Source organism: Leucopleurus acutus (assembly GCF_964270905.1).
Source record: "Leucopleurus acutus genome assembly, chromosome: 1".
NCBI lineage: Eukaryota > Metazoa > Chordata > Mammalia > Artiodactyla > Delphinidae > Leucopleurus > Leucopleurus acutus.
The window spans coordinates 187,377,116-187,390,523 of record NC_139142.1 but is presented as its reverse complement, the minus strand read 5'-3'; the positions used below and the strand labels follow the sequence as shown (position 1 = coordinate 187,390,523).

At 36.0% G+C, this 13,408-nt stretch overlaps 1 protein-coding gene across 18 annotated transcripts in view; it reads left to right on the top strand.

Annotated features, from left to right (window-relative positions):
• CCDC7 (coiled-coil domain containing 7) overlaps positions 1 to 13,408 on the top strand; it is a 288,810-nt gene that overhangs the window by 273,642 nt on the left and 1,760 nt on the right. For 16 of the 18 annotated variants that reach the window (XM_082854544.1, XM_082854545.1, XM_082854548.1 and 13 more), the window contains one exon: positions 3,386 to 3,541. The gene's annotated coding sequence lies outside the window, so the exon portion shown is untranslated. Of the gene's footprint in view, positions 1 to 3,385; positions 3,542 to 8,471; positions 8,528 to 8,815; positions 9,431 to 13,408 lie in introns of those variants that run through there. The other 2 variants (XM_082854543.1, XM_082854542.1) reach the window with 2 other exon arrangements.

Here is a 13,408-nt window from a genome sequence, read left to right as displayed (position 1 = left end):
GGATTGTGAGCAATGCAAATTTTATACTTCTCTCTAGAATTATTTTTCCAATGTAAATTCAGCATAGCAGTCTGATCCTATGAATGGTGATTGCTGGACCCAATCCAACTTCTCAGTTTGCTTCTGTGGACTATCTAGATAACAGTGAATATAATTTATACATTAATTATGTGATCATTTGATTAAATGAGCTAATATATGCGCTAAATCAGTGCTTTTCAAGCCTATCTACAAAATAGGATTCACCTGGGGTGCTTTAAAAGCTACCAATTCTCTGCCCCAGCCCCAGACCAATTAAACCAGATTCTCCTTAGGTGATTAAACTGTGCAGCCAGAGTTGAGCACCATGATGCTTATTATTTGATGATATAAGGGAAATCAACTGATACCTCAGCCCATATACAAATGGTTGTGGCTGATTTTTTTTTTTAATCCAGGTTTTGTAACTACTGGCCTAGTGGGGCCCAATAAATAAATTCAGTCTATATTGGGTTCACTTAAATGTTTCTTCTCCCAGACCACCTCGTTCATGGCAATTATGACTTCCTCTCCAAGCACTCCCCAACAGAATTTCCTGTGATAATGGAAATGTTCTATATCTGTGCCCTCCAATATAGGAGCTATGAGCCATATGCAGCTATTGAGCTCTTAAAATGTGGTTAGTATATTTTAATTAGTTTAAATCTAAATAGCAATATATGGTTTGTGGCTCCTATACTGGACAGCACAACTCAAGAATTATCAGTGATCCAGCAACCAATCAGGACCTGGGAAGGCAGTGAGCTATCCAGAAGGACATATAGGAGACCTTTTTACTGATTAATGACCAGTACAACTAAATATATCTCCCAGGAGAAGTAGGAGCAGGAGTAGTATTTCAGCAGAGCTGTTGGATAAGATGTAATGCTTCTTAGGATAGCAGGATGGCCCTTAATATTGAGCAGACGATGTCAGTTTCAACCACGGACTCTGAATAGCTCAAATTTGGCCAGGATTAGTGGGCAAAAGTGAGTAGGCTACAGCCTTTGGAAGGCTTTGGTTGCCTTCAAAGATAAGGCAAGTCTCATCCATTCTTGAGGAGGTCAGATAATTAGTAGTCAGGGCACAGTTATAAGAATGAATATCTAATGATCACTAGAAATTCAATAATTCCTTTGGTTTTATTGTGATTCACTCAAAACCTAAAAACTTTTAGAGATCATATTAATGCTTTAAGTAAACTGAAAAAGGCACAGTATTTCTCTAGACTTCTGAATACATTTTTTACTATGGTTGTTCTAAAAATGGTGCTGCTAAAGAGAGATCTGGACTACCTAATCCAAAGTTTAATGTGAGGTCTGCTTTGGTATGTAAATTAGAATATCATCTTTATAAACAAGCTCTGTCCAGAAGGTAGTAGAATAATTTTTTGTTCATAAAAATTATGTGGGGGCTTCCCTGGTGGCGCGGTGGTTGGGAGTCTGCCTGCCGATGTGGGGGACGTGTGTTCGTGCCCCGGTCCGGGAGGGTCCCGCGTGCCGCGGAGCAGCTGGGCCCATGAGCCGCAGCTGCTGGGCCTGTGCATCCGGAGCCTGTGCTCCGCGGCGGGAGAGGCCGCAACGGTGGGAGGCCCACATATCGCAAGAAAAAAAAAATTATGTGATCATTCATGCTGTTGAGGCTTATTCAGTTGGCGAGAGTACCTCTAGCATTCTGTTTTCTACTTGTCACAATCCTTAATTGAAATCATATATTGGTATCTTAAACATTCAGTTCCAAAATGTCTCATAGAGCTGGTCCAGGAGATTAGAGAGCAACAGGAGCAGATGGTAATCTAAATGTAACCACTTGATATTTTAGTATTTGATGAGAGGCAAAAATCCTTATTTTTCTTTTCAAGAACGTGAGATTACTTGGGGGGAGGGGCGTGGTTCAAGGAACATATTTTCCCCCTCTGTATATTGGTGGCTAACTTCTTGCACAGGGCCATGATTTCAGGTGCGGAGAGAGAGTAGAGTTTCCTAGATACCAGATTACACAGTTAGGTTCCTGAGGCGGGGGCATCATGCAATTGTTTTCTGATTTAGAAAACAATTCTCAGTTTGTTATGCTCCTCTCTAGGTCAGTGAGCACTGCAGTGGCAACTAAAATGGAATTTTTAAACAAGGTGTAGGCAGTAACTGTAACTTATAGGATATGAATTTTCAACGGAAATGGCTGAATCACTGGGCCAGGGAATAGGGGTATTGGTCACTAGAATCCAGGGTATTGATAGCTTCTTATTGAATGAAATCCTGGTCCATGCAGCTGCTTGACATTTTGAAGTCTATCATTGCTTTAATCGAATGGCAGGAACCCACAATTCAAGAGTTTCACGGAGACATAGACAGCTATCTCTGAACATACAGACTGGGAAGAGAAAAAGCATTGTGATTGTTCTCTCTCCCATACCTTTTCTACCCTCCTATCACCATCCAGACAGCCAGTGTGGTGCCTGAGTTGCAGATGGCAAGCTACAGGCTGGGTGCCCATGGTCAACTTTCTCTGTTCCCCAAAATACAAGCATTCCTATCTTAGAATTCCCAAGCCTTTCAGTTTGGGCATGGGTCAGAGTGGTAGAAACTGTGTGTGGACAGGCTCTCATGTGTACATATAGTCTCATGGTTAAGTCTGTCTGTTCAGAGCATGTATTCATCATCTGAGAGTCAAGGACACAAGTTCATTTAAATTGCTCAAGGTCATAGAGCACATTAGCAGCAGATAAAGGATGAGAACCCATAAAATTGGACTCTAAAGTCCAGGATTTTAATCTCTAGTATATATCCCACCAAAAGGCCATAGTCCATAATAGCCAGCTTTACAATGTTATTTTAAAAAAATTATTCTGATATTTGTTTAAAATGGTAATTAAGACTTTATTTGACACTATTGCAGTAGGGGACAAAGACTGAACTCAACTCTAAACATAGCAAAAACAGCTGGGGATTTATAGCCAATGAGCAGAGTAAGTGAGTGGATCAGTGGATGTAACATTACTAAGAGGAGGCATCAGGGGTGGGGATTCCTACTAAATTACCCTAACAGCCTTCTTGATGAGGGCAGGCCAAGGACAGGGCCAAGTATGAGGCCTACTTGAAAAGAGGTCTTAGAGGAACCCAACCAAAGTTTACTAAAGGACGGACTTTTGGTCAAGGTTCAGCTAAAATGAATTTTTTAAGCATTGAGAGAAAGATCATTGATTTTTGAAAACCAAAATCGCTAGATAATATTTTGAAAAATGCCATGCAATTAGTGTAGAATTTACTCTAATGATGAGAGATGCACAAAGCTGAAAGTTTTAGAAATGCTTGTGTGTATATTAGAAGTTCAATTAAATGAAAAATATAACAACTTGGTTTATTTTCAGAACTCTTCTTTACCATGTGGAACAAATTTGAAGCTAAGATAAAAGCCTTTGTTGCTGATGTTAAGAAAGCAGCTCTCTGTTGAAGTTCCAACTTGCTTCTATTCACTCATGTCCCTGTAATGCCTTCTGGTGTGGTGTAAAAGCAATTAAATGAAATTTGTGCTCTGCATGTCTTGAAAATGTCATAATTATTTGTGTCAATTATTTGCAAATCTATTCTTTATGATACTATATAGAGAAAAGTCACTGCCATACATATCTTACACTTCCAGATAGAGGAACTGAATTTAGAAAAAATTTTGCTTTAGTTTTTTTCATATTAAAACTGTAAATTCATTGAAGAGATCAGAACAAAGTTGTTATTATTTATGTAATATTTATTAAACCTAGTGAGACTGCAAATCATACTACTAGCTCTAGCTGAACTATAAAAGACATTATTTATAAATTCGAAGAACTTATTCTGTGTGGGAATGTTATTAATGAATATCAAGTTTAACTGGTATTAGTGTTAAAGGAACATTGAAAAGAATAAGAGGAAAAAACTTGTAAATATTAAGTTAGGAGTCTAGTATCTTTATTGTTGCCTTGTTTTCTCTTTTGGTCTTGAGACTGATAGATTTTCATGACTGGTTATTATCTAATCATGTGCCTCTTTTGATGTGAAGATGTCTTTTATTTATTTTTAGAATATTTTAATCAGCTTCTAACAGTTCTAAATATTATTAATAAATATTTTGGTACTTTATCTGTTTGAAAACTGAAATGAAGTAAAACTAAATAAAATAATACTCTTACGTATTTAATTAGATTTTTTCCAGAATCTAGAATTATTGCACCATTTCAAAACGTGCTTATGTTGATAGGCTACTGATTTAGTAAAAAAAAATCAATAGGTATTTAAATTTCTACATTTAAGAATCTTTTGACAGTAACACAATAATAGGAGGGGACTTTAACACCCCACTTTCACCCATGGACAGCTCAACCAAAATGAAAATAAATAAGGAAACACAAGCTTTAAATGATTAAACATTAAACATTAAACATTAAACAAGATAGATTTAATTGGTATTTATAGGACATCCCATCCCAAAACAACAGAATACACTTTCTTCTCAAGTGCTCATGGAACATTCTCCAGGATAGATCATATCTTGGGTCACAAATCAAGCCTTGGTAAATTTAAGAAAATTAAAATCGTATCAAGTATCTTTTCCAACCACAATGCTATGAGACTAGATATCAATTACAGGGAAAAAAACCTGTAAAAAATATAAACACATGGAGGCTAAACAATATGCTACTAAATTACCAAGAGATCACTGAAGAAATCAAAGAAGTCGTCAAAAAATACCTAGAAAAAAATGACAGTGAAAACACAATGGCCCAAAACCTGTGGGATGCAGCAAAACCAATTCTACGAGGGACGTTTACAGCAATACAATCCTACCTCAAGAAACAAGAAAATTCTCAAATAAAAACTTAAACTTACACCTAAAGCAATTAGAGAAAGAATAAAAAAAAAACCCAAAGGTAGCAGAAGGAAAAAACATCAGATCAGAAATAAATGAAAAAGAAATGAAGGAAACGATAGCAAAAATCAATAAAACTAAAACCTGGTTCTTTGAGAAGATAAACAAAATTGATAAACCATTAGCCAGACTCATCAAGAAAAAAAGGAAGAAGACTCAAATCAACAGAATTAGAAATGAAAAAGGAGAAGTAACAACTGACACTGCAGAAATACAAAGGATCATGAGAGATTACTACAAGCAACTATATGCCAATAAAATGAACAACATGGAAAAAACGGACAAATTCTTAGAAAAGCACAACCTTCCAAGACTGAGCCAGGAAGAAACAGAAAATATAAACAGACCAATCACAAGCACTGAAATTGAAACTGTGATTAAAACTCTTCCAACAAACAAAAGCCCAGGACCGATGGATTCACAGGCAAATTCTATCAAACATTTAGAGAAGAGCTAACACCTGTCCTTCTCAAACTCTTCCAAAATATAGCTGAGGGAGGAACACACCCAAACTCATTCTACAGGGCCACCAGCACCCTGATACCAAAACGAAAGATGTTACAGAAAACCCTACAGGCCAATATCACTGATGAACATACATGCAAAAGTCCTCAACAAAATTCTAGCAAACAGAATCCAGCAGCACATTCAAAGGATCATACACCATGATCAAGTGGGGTTTATCCCAGGGATGCAAGGATTCTTTGACATATGCAAATCAATCAATGTGATACACCACATTAACAAATTGAAGGATAAAAACCATATGATAATCTCAATAGATGCAGAGACAGCTTTCAACAAAATTCAACACCCATTTATGATAAAAACTCTGCAGAAAGTAGGAAGAGAGGGATCTTACCTGAACATAATATAGGCCATATATGACAAACCCCTAGCCAACATCGTTCTCAGTGGTGAAAAACTGAAACCATTTCCACTAAGATCAGGAATAAGACAAGGTTGCCCATTCTCACCACTGTTATTCAACATAGTTTTGGAAGTTTTAGCCACAGCAATCAGAGACGGAAAGGAAATAAAAAGAATCCAAATCGGAAAAGAAGAATTAAAACTGTGACAGTTTGCAGATGACATGATACTATACATAGAGAATCCTAAAAATGCTACCAGAAAACTACTAGAGCTAATCAATGAATTTGGTAAAGTAGGAGGATACAAAATTAATGCACAGAGATCTCTTGCATTCCTATACACTAACGATGAAAAATCTGAAGGAGAAATTAAGGAAACACTCCATTTACCATTGCAGCAAAGAATAAAATACCTAGGAATAAACCTACCTAAGGAGACAAAGACCTGTATGCAGAAAACTATAAGGCACTGATGAAAGAAATTAAAGATGATACAAACAGATGGAGAGATATACCATGTTCTTGGATTGGAAGAATCAACATTGTGAAAATGACTGTACTACCCAAAGCAATCTACAGATTCAATGCAATCCCTATCAAACTACAATGGCATTTTTTTACAGAACTAGAACAAAAAATTTCACAATTTGTATGGAAACAGAGCAGACCCCGAATAGCCAAAGCAAACTGAGAAAGAGAAAACGGAGCTGGAGGAATCAGGCTCCCTGACTTCAGACTATACTACAAAGCTACAGTAATCAAGACAGTAGCTTTGGCACAAAAACAGAAATGTAGATCAATGGAACAGGATAGAAAGCCCAGAGGTAAACCCATGCACATATGGTCACCTTATCTTTGATAAAGGAGGCAAGAGTATACAATGGAGAAAAGACAGCCTCTTCAGTAAGTGGTGTTGCAAAAACTGGACAGCTACATGTAAAAGAATGAAATTAGAACACTTCCTAACACCATACACAAAAATAAACTCAAAATAGATTAAAGACCTAAATGTAAAGCCAGACACTATAAAACTCTGAGGAAAACATAGGCAGAACACTCTATGACATACATCACAGTAAGATGACCCACCTCCTAGAGAAATGGAAATAAAAACAAAAATAAATGAGGCCTAATGAAACTTAAAAGCTTTTGCACAGCAAAGGAAACCATAAACAAGACGAAAAGACAACCCTCAGAATGGAAGAAAATATTTGCAAACAGAGCAACTGACAAAGGATTCATCTCTAAAATATACAAGCAGCTCATGCAGCTCAATATCAAAAAAACAAACAACCCAATCCAAAAATGGGCAGAATACCTAAATAGACATTTCTCCAAAGAAGATATACAGATTGCTAACAAACACATGAAAAGATGCTCAACATCTCTAATTAGAGAAATGCAAATCAAAACTACAATGAGGTATCACCTCACACCAGTCAGAATGGCCATCAGCAAAAAATCTACAAACAATAAATGCTGGAGAGGGTGTGGAGAAAAGGAAACCCTCCTGCACTGTTGATGGGAATGTAAAATTGATCCAGCCACTATGGAGAACAGTATGGAGGTTCCTTAAAAAACTAAAAATAGAACTACCATATGAACCAGCAATCCCTCTACTAGGCATATACCCTGAGAAAACCATAATTCAAAAAGGGTCATGTACCACAATGTTCATTGCAGCACTATTTACAATAGCCAGGACATGGAAGCACCCTAAGTGTCCATCGACAGATGAATGCATAAAGAAGATGTGGCACATATATATGATGGAATATTAGCCATAAAAAGAAACAAGGACCTAGAGTCCGTTATACAGAGTGAAGAAAGTCAGAAAGTGAAAAACAAATACCATATGCTAACACATATATATGGAATCTAAAAAAAAAAAAGGTTCTGATGAACTTAGGGGCAGGACAGGAATAAAGATGCAGACGTAGAGAATGGACACGGGGAGGGGGAAGGGTAAACTGGGCCAAAGTGAGAGAGTAGCACTGACATACATAGACTACCAAATGTAAAATAGACAGCTAGTGGGAAGCAGCTGCATCGCACAGGGAGATCAGCTCGGTGCTTTGTGACCACCTAGAGGGGTGGGATAGGGAGGGTGGTAGGGAGACACAAGAGGGAGGGGATATGGGGATATATGTATACGTATAACTGATTCACTTTGTTATACAGCAGCAACTACACAACCATGTAAAGCAATTATACTCTAATAAAGATGTTAAAAAAAAAAACAGAATCTTTCACCTATAGGAACCCAGTATGTAATATATAGTCATTATAGATCCCAGAGACAGATTGAAAGTGGATTCTTTATCACCTCAGTGATACACAGATTGACAAATTTTATATACAGATACACAAATTTTAAGACTATATATATATATATATATATATATATATATATTTCATCAGCACAGTGATTTATTTTGATAAATGTGAGACCTGAATGTGAGATGTAGGGGAAGGATAATATTTTATCCTATTTTCTCTACCTTCATTTTGTAGAATATATTTCTTTAAACACCCTCGATTTTAGAGCACAACTTGTAACAAATCGTATACAACATAGAATTCTTCTCCATGTAGAATTACTTTCACAATTTGATATTTGAAAGATGGTTTTTTGGCCTCTGCTATCTAGCTAAAATAGTCTCGCTTTCTTGTTTGTAGGAAGTCTCTCAGTGTCAGAAATGGTTCTTAACATCGAGTCAAATTCTCCCTTCATAGTAAGTTATTCCTGTTGGTGGAGCTTGAGTAAAACTGAAAAATATTTTAAAGGCAGTTAAATGAGACAATATTAAAAATAGAGTCCTGGGTCAGTGCCTGGCACCAAAGATGACCTAATTATTATCATCAGAACCACTGAAAATGCTTTATAAGCTTTTCTTAATTAAGAATAATCCTTTAAGTACAATATTGATTGAAGAAAATCAAATTATACTGGTAACTGAAATTCAAGACAAAAATAATGTATGTAAACACTAAACTCTAGTCAATAAATTTGTTTCTTGCAGGAGTACAGGCTACCAATTCTGAATATACGTGTATACTGGGGTTGAACAAATAAATACAGGAATGATGGAATGTAAGAGCCAGGTTTCTCAGTGCTGGAGAGAGAAATTATAGGTAAGTAAATTGGAAAGCCTAGAATAAACCCCATGGTAATGCATATGTTGGAAAGTCTTCATACTATTTTTGCAACTTGTATGTAAGTCTAGAATTATTTTTTAAACATTTTTCAGTAATCACCCAGAGAGTATTTGTATAATGAAATATGAACAGGAAACCCTAAATTTAAGATTTGGACAGAAGAACAGGTTATATTTGTTTTTTCCATTCATTTATTAATTCAGTTAAAATTCAGTGTTTATTATATCCAGGCACAGTGTTAATTGTTAGGTTTACAAGGGTAAACCAATCAAGCATCATTTCATCAACTCAGAATCTAATGAGGGAAACAAATGTTAAATGAGTATGTATATAGTAAGGTGAATTATATACAGAATTTGTGAATACATAAGTATAATACACATATCTATGTATAACACTTTTTTAAATTGAAATATTGTTAATTTATAATGTTTTGTTAGTTTCTGGTGTACAGCAAAGTGATTCAGTTATATGTATGTATAGACTTTTATATATATGTAAATTATATATACTTTTATATTTTCATATTCTTTTCCATTATAGTTTATTACAAAATATTGAATATAGTTCCCTGTGCTATACAGTAGGACCTTGTTGTTTATATATAGTAGTTTGTATCTGCTAATACCAAACTCCTAATTTATCCCCCACTCCCCGCCCTGAACTTTCCCCTTTGGTAACCAAGTTTGTTTTCTATGTCTCTGAGTCTGTTTTTGTTTTGCAAATAAGTTCATTTGTATCATTTTTTAAGATTGCACATATAAGTGATACCATATATTTGTCTTTCTCTGTCTTACTTCACTTAGTATGATAATCTCTCTCTTTAGAGAAATCAGCTGATAACCTTTTGGGGGTCCCTTGTAACTAACTCTTTGTTTTTCTCATGCTGCCTTTAGAATCCTCTCTTTAACTTTTGTCATTTTAATTATAATATGTCTTGGTGTAGGTCTGTTTGGGTTTATCTTGTGCTTCCTGTACCTGGATATGTTTCCTTCTTTATGTTTCAGAAATTTTCAGCCATAGTTTCTTCAAATACATTTTCGATCCCCTTTTCTCTTTCTTCTCTTTCTAGGATCCCTATTATGTATGGATTGTCTTGCTCTATATTATCCCATAGGTCTCATATGTTGCTTTCATTTTTTTTCATTTGTCTTTCTGTCTGCTTTCTGATTGGGTGATTTCCATTATCCTCTCTGCCAGATCACTTATTCATTCTTCTGCATTATCTAGTTTGCTATTTATTGCCATTTGCTCAGCTTTCATCTCAGCAAGTGAGTTTTCTAATTTTCATTGGCTCATCTTTATAGTTTCTAGTTCCTTGTTACAATGATCTGCATTTCTATTAATAGCCTTTCTTAACTCCTTCAGTATTTTTATTACCTCCTTTTTGAACTTGGGATCTGGTAGACTGGAGAGGTCTGTTTCATTGTTTTTTCTTTCAGGGGATTTCTCTTGTCTTTTAAGGGTTCTGTTTTGATAATATATGTTCGCTTTCATAATTTAACCATAATACTGCAAGATTATGTTTCCTTTTTCCAAAGTGTGTAGAACACATCATATATGCCTCAGAGGTAAGGATAAAGTGACTGACATTAAAGGCCTTGGATAAAGCTTAATGACCAACGACTGTAAGAATCAAATAGGATAGTAGCAATGAAAGTGTGATGAAGATATGAGGTATGTAAGAAACAAAATAAACTAGGCTGTTCAAATAGAAGTCTGAAAACAAAATTGGATTTAATGGCTGAGTGGCAAAGGAAGGATGCACCACACAGGTCTGACTTAAGAGAGTTGTCCAAAATGAAAATTGAAGGGCTTAGATATAGGGCAAAAAGGGAATAATAAGACTGAATAGGGTAAGATGACAATTTCAAGTCATGAGTTGGCTGAAGAGGTAGATTATAAACTCATGTTCACAATTACTTACCTTTAGAGATTGCATCACCAATATGGAGAAACCTGGTTTCAAGTAGGTCTGGGATGGAGAAAGAAAAATTTCAAAGGGCCTAAGGTTATGCTTAGATTGGCAAGATTTTTTTTTTTAACCTATTTCATTACAGTCTTACTTAGAAATAAGAAATGAAGTTGGGAATTCCCAGAGGTACCTTCCATTGCTAAGGTGATTGAAGGGGAAAATGGTACTAATTGATAATTAACACTTGTTAAAAATTTACAAGATTTACATCATCTTTGAGGAGTGACATCAGCAAGATGGTGGACTAGGAGGAGCTCTGGAAACTAGTCAGATCACAAAAGAAGAGAGCAAAAGAAGAAGAAAGGAACAAAAATGAACTACAAAAACAACCAGAGAACAATAAGTACATGTGCATCAATAATTACTTTAAGTATAAATGGACTAAATACTTCAATGAAAAGACACAGAGTAGGGACTTCCCTGGTGGTGCAGTGGTTAACAATCCGCCTGCCAATGCAGGGGACATGGGTTCGATCCCTGGTCTGGGAAGATCCCACATGCTGTGGAGCAACTAAGCCCATGTGCCACAACTACTGAGCCTGAGCTCTAGAGCCCGCAAGCCACAACTACTGAGCCCGCATGCCACAACTACTGAAGCCCATGCTCCTAGAGCCCGTGCTCCGCAACAAGAGAAGCCACCACAATGAGAAGCCCACACACGACAACGAAGACCCAACGCAGCTAAAAATTAAAAAAAAAAAACACAGGGCTTCCCTTATGGCGCAGTGGTTGAGAATCTGCCTGCTAATGCAGGGGACACGGGTTCGAGCCCTGGTCTGGGAAGATCCCACATGCCGCGGAGCAACTAGGCCCGTGAGCCACAACTACTGAGCCTGCACGTCTGGAGCCTGTGCTCCGCAACAAGAGAGGCCGCGATAGTGAGAGGCCCACGCACCGTGATGAAGAGTGGCCCCCGCTTGCCACAACTAGAGAAAGCCCTCACACAGAAATGAAGTCCCAACACAGCCAAAAAAAAAAAAAAAGACACAGAGTGGCTGAATGGATAAAATACAAAATGCATATATATGCTGCCTACAAGAGTCTCACTTGTGAATGGATAAAGATGTGTATATGTGTGTTTGTGTATGTGTGTGTGTATGCACACACATAATTGAATATTACTCAGCCATAAAACCAAAAGCAATCTTGCCATTTGCAACAACAGGGATGGACCTAGAGGGTATTATGCTAAGTGAAATGTCAGAAAGAGAAAGACAAATACTATACACCATTTCATTTATATGTGAAATCTAAGAAACAAAATAAATGAACAAACATAACAAAACAGAACCAGACTCATAGATACAGAGAAAAAACTGGTGGTTGACATAGGGGAGGGGGGTAGGGGGTTGAGTTAAATAGGTGAGGGAGATTAAGACATACATACAAACTTCCAGTCGTAAATAAGTCACAGGGATGTAATGTATCACATAGGCAATATAGCCAATAATATTATAATTTTATATGGTGACAGATGGTAACTAGATTATTGTGGTGATCATTTGTAGTGTATAAAAACATCAAATAACTATGTTGAAATCTGAAACTAATACAATATTGTAAGTCAATTGTACTTCAATTTAGAAAAACAGAAAAAAATTTTAAAAAGAAAAAAAAGAAAAAGCCTAGTAACAGTGATCATAAATAAATAGGCAATCTGAACATAGTTATAATACCAAGGAACCTGAAGCAGTAATCAAAAACCTCCCGACAAAGAAAAGTCCCAGAACAGATGGCGTCATGGGTGAGTTGTACCAAATATTTAAAGAAAAATTAACATCAATCTTAATTCAAACTCTTAAAAAATTGAAAGAGTGAACACTTCCTCATTCATTCTAATAGTCTGCATTACCCTGATTCCAAAGACAAAGACATCACAAGGGAAGAAAAATATAGACCAGTATCACTTGTATATATTAATGTAAAAATACTCAAAAAAATGCTAGAAGACTGAATTCAACAGTTAAAGGTTTACAAACCATGACCAAGCGGTATTTATTAATGGAATGCAAATGTGGTTCAACATATTAAAATTATTGAATGAAGTGTACCACATTAACAGAATGAAAGAAAGAAAACACATGATCATCTCAATTGATGCAGAAAAAGCATTTGACATAATTCAATACCTTTTCATGATCAAAAACACCCAAAAGACTAGGAATAGAAGGAAACTAACTCAACATGATAAAGCCATATATGAAAAGTCCACAGTTAACATACTCAATTATGAAAGACTGAAAGCTTTTCCTCTAAGAACAGGAACAAAATAATATTCTGACTCTTGCCATTTCTATTTAATATAGTACTGGAAGTCCTGGCCAGAGTAATTAGGAAAGAAAAATTAATAAAAGGAATCTAAACTGGAAAGGAAAAAGTCAAATTATATTTTTAGACAACATGATCACCTTATGTGTAGAAAACCCTAAAGATTCCACATGCAGAAAAACTGTTAAAACTAATAAACAAATTTAGCAGAGTT